General features: G+C 57.1%; 1 non-coding gene across 1 annotated transcript; it reads right to left on the reverse strand.

Moving 5' to 3' along the window:
* Positions 1 to 209: 209 nt before the first annotated feature.
* On the reverse strand, positions 210 to 2048 carry LOC145654820 (18S ribosomal RNA). The gene has a single exon (XR_014121008.1). It is a non-coding gene; the product is annotated as an 18S ribosomal RNA (ribosomal RNA).
* Positions 2049 to 3078: the final 1030 nt, after the last annotated feature.

Here is a 3078-nt window from a genome sequence, read left to right on the forward strand (position 1 = left end):
TGCTGAAGGACGACGCGGAGGAAGAGGCGGAGGACGAGGAAGGGGTGGGAGGGACTAGGCTCCTCCTTTATGCCTTCTGTCCAGCCTGACCTGCAAGCGACCACGTGTAACAGCAACCCCGAAGACCCTTTCGACCCTGGGCCCCGACGCGGGGGGACGGCGAAGTCGAGGGGGTCGGGAGAGGAGGCACGCCGGACAGCGTTACCCGTTAATGATCCTTTCGCAGGTTCACCTACGAAAACCTTGTTACGACTTTTACTTCCTCTAGATAGTCAAGTTTGATCGACTTCTCGGCGCTCCGCCAAGGCCCGCGAGGAGCCCCGGCGGGGCCGATCCGAGGACCTCACTAAACCATCCGATCGGTAGTAGCGACGGGCGGTGTGTACAAAGGGCAGGGACTTAATCAACGCGAGCTTATGACCCGCGCTTACTGGGAATTCCTCGTTCATGGGGAATAATTGCAATCCCCAGTCCCCATCACGAATGGGGTTCAGCGGATTACCCGCACCTCTCGGTGTAGGGTAGGCACACGCTGATCCAACCATTGTGGCGCGCGTGCAGCCCCGGACATCTAAGGGCATCACAGACCTGTTATTGCTCCATCTCGCGTGGCTGAACGCCACTTGTCCCTCTAAGAAGTTTGACGCCGACCGCGGAGGGCCGCGTAACTATTTAGCATGCCGGAGTCTCGTTCGTTATCGGAATTAACCAGACAAATCGCTCCACCAACTAAGAACGGCCATGCACCACCACCCACAGAATCGAGAAAGAGCTATCAATCTGTCAATCCTTTCCGTGTCCGGGCCGGGTGAGGTTTCCCGTGTTGAGTCAAATTAAGCCGCAGGCTCCACTCCTGGTGGTGCCCTTCCGTCAATTCCTTTAAGTTTCAGCTTTGCAACCATACTCCCCCCGGAACCCACAGACTCGTGGTTTCCCTCACGCTGCCCGGCGGGTCATGGGAATAACGCCGCCGGATCGCGGGTCGGCATAGTTTACGGTCGGAACTACGACGGTATCTGATCGTCTTCGAACCTCCGACTTTCGTTCTTGATTAATGAAAACATTCTTGGCAAATGCTTTCGCTTTCGTCCGTCTTGCGCCGGTCCAAGAATTTCACCTCTAGCGGCGCAATACGAATGCCCCCGGCCGTCCCTCTTAATCATGGCCCTGGTTCAGGAAACCCACAAAATAGAACCGGAGTCCTATTCCATTATTCCTAGCTCAGGTATTCAGGCGAGAAGCGGGCCCGCTTTGAACACTCTAATTTTTTCAAAGTAAACGCTCCGAGCCCCGTCCGGACACCCAGCCAAGGGCATCCGGGGGGCACCGGGAGACAGGGTCTGAGACAGGCGGTGGCACGCCTCGCGGCGGACCGCCAGCCCACTCCCGACATCCAACTACGAGCTTTTTAACTGCAGCAACTTTAATATACGCTATTGGAGCTGGAATTACCGCGGCTGCTGGCACCAGACTTGCCCTCCAATGGGTCCTCACCCATGGGTTTAGGATACGCTCATTCCGATTACAGGGCCTCGAAAGAGACCTGTATCGTTATTTTTCGTCACTACCTCCCCGTGTCGGGAATGGGTAATTTGCGCGCCTGCTGCCTTCCTTGGATGTGGTAGCCGTTTCTCAGGCTCCCTCTCCGGAATCGAACCCTGATTCCCCGTTACCCGTGGTCACCATGGTAGCCGACTATGGTACCATCGAAAGTTGATAGGGCAGACATTCGAATGAGACGTCGCCGCCGCGGAGGGCGCGCGATCGGCCCGAGGTTATCTAGAGTCACCAAAGCGGCCGGGGGGCCCGAGCCCCCCGGATGGGTTTTGGGTCTGATAAATGCACGCATCCCCCGAAGGGTCAGCGCTCGTTTGCATGTATTAGCTCTAGAATTACCACAGTTATCCGAGTAACGTGTGGAGCGATCAAAGGAACCATAACTGATTTAATGAGCCATTCGCAGTTTCACTGTACCGGCCGTGTGCACTTAGACCTGCATGGCTTAATCTTTGAGACAAGCATATGTTACTGGCAGGATCAACCAGGTAGTTTGCACCGTGGTCTGGGATGAACCACGAGTGACATCCGCCTCCCCTTCCGGGGGCTAGGAAGCAGCGGGTTGTAAGTGCGTGCGCCGTCAGGTCCAGACGCCATACAGGGCTACCCAGGACAGCTTCCGCGGCCAGTGTAAACGTGCTCGCGCACCGCCCTCTGGCCTTCGGACGCCGACCTCTCACCTTGATGCAAAGCTGTCCCATCCGGTCATGCCCGCACCGTACCCCGTCCACCTCCTCCGGAGGTGCGGACGGCCGACTCCAGGTGCTTTCGGCGTTCCCTCTCTTCACGCCGTTTTGATTTTCGTGGGCCGCTGGTGGGGGGACAAGGGAAAGACCTCGTCGAATTCCCTCCCCCCTAGCCTCGCTCAACCTACGTTTCGTGATGTAACCAAGAAGAGTGATTCGTGGGCCCAGGTAGGTTTGAAGAGGAGGCCAACAAAGCAGGGCACTCCCTTCCTCCCAAACCACAGACACCAGTATAGGACAACTGAGTAGACAGACTGGCCGTCTGAGTCTCCCCCAGAGAGTTCTGGGATGGGTTACAAATAACCCCCACCCCCCATCAGAGGCTTGACCCGCTAGAACCAGGGAGGATCTGTCAAAACCGCTCTCCACATCAGAAGTTCTGGATCAGCCGGGGCTGGTCGGCAGACGTCCACCTAAGGCCGTGGCCTAACCCCGTGTGGGGGGATAGCGCTCGCACCCGTACACGTGGACACCCGCTCGTCAAATGGCTGGCTCCTCACTTACCGTAGGGGGAATGGTTTGCCTACCCCTGGCGGGTCTGGTACTCCACTCTACCAAACAAGGAAGCAACACACCAATAGACCCCTGCAACACCGGGCAGCTTTGGGCAGTGTCACTACACTCCTCCTTGTTCTTCACGTTCCTTCCGTGGTGATTTTTTTTTTTTTTTCGTGGCCATTGCCGTGCATGGCTTCCCCATCGCTTTGCATGCTCTCCATTGCCTCGTGCTGCTTCACCATTGGTCTCACCTGGAGACCGAAGCCGCTCTCCCAGT

Source organism: Electrophorus electricus, unplaced genomic scaffold, assembly GCF_041902795.1.
Source record: "Electrophorus electricus isolate QZ-2024a unplaced genomic scaffold, ASM4190279v1 Scaffold161, whole genome shotgun sequence".
NCBI lineage: Eukaryota > Metazoa > Chordata > Actinopteri > Gymnotiformes > Gymnotidae > Electrophorus > Electrophorus electricus.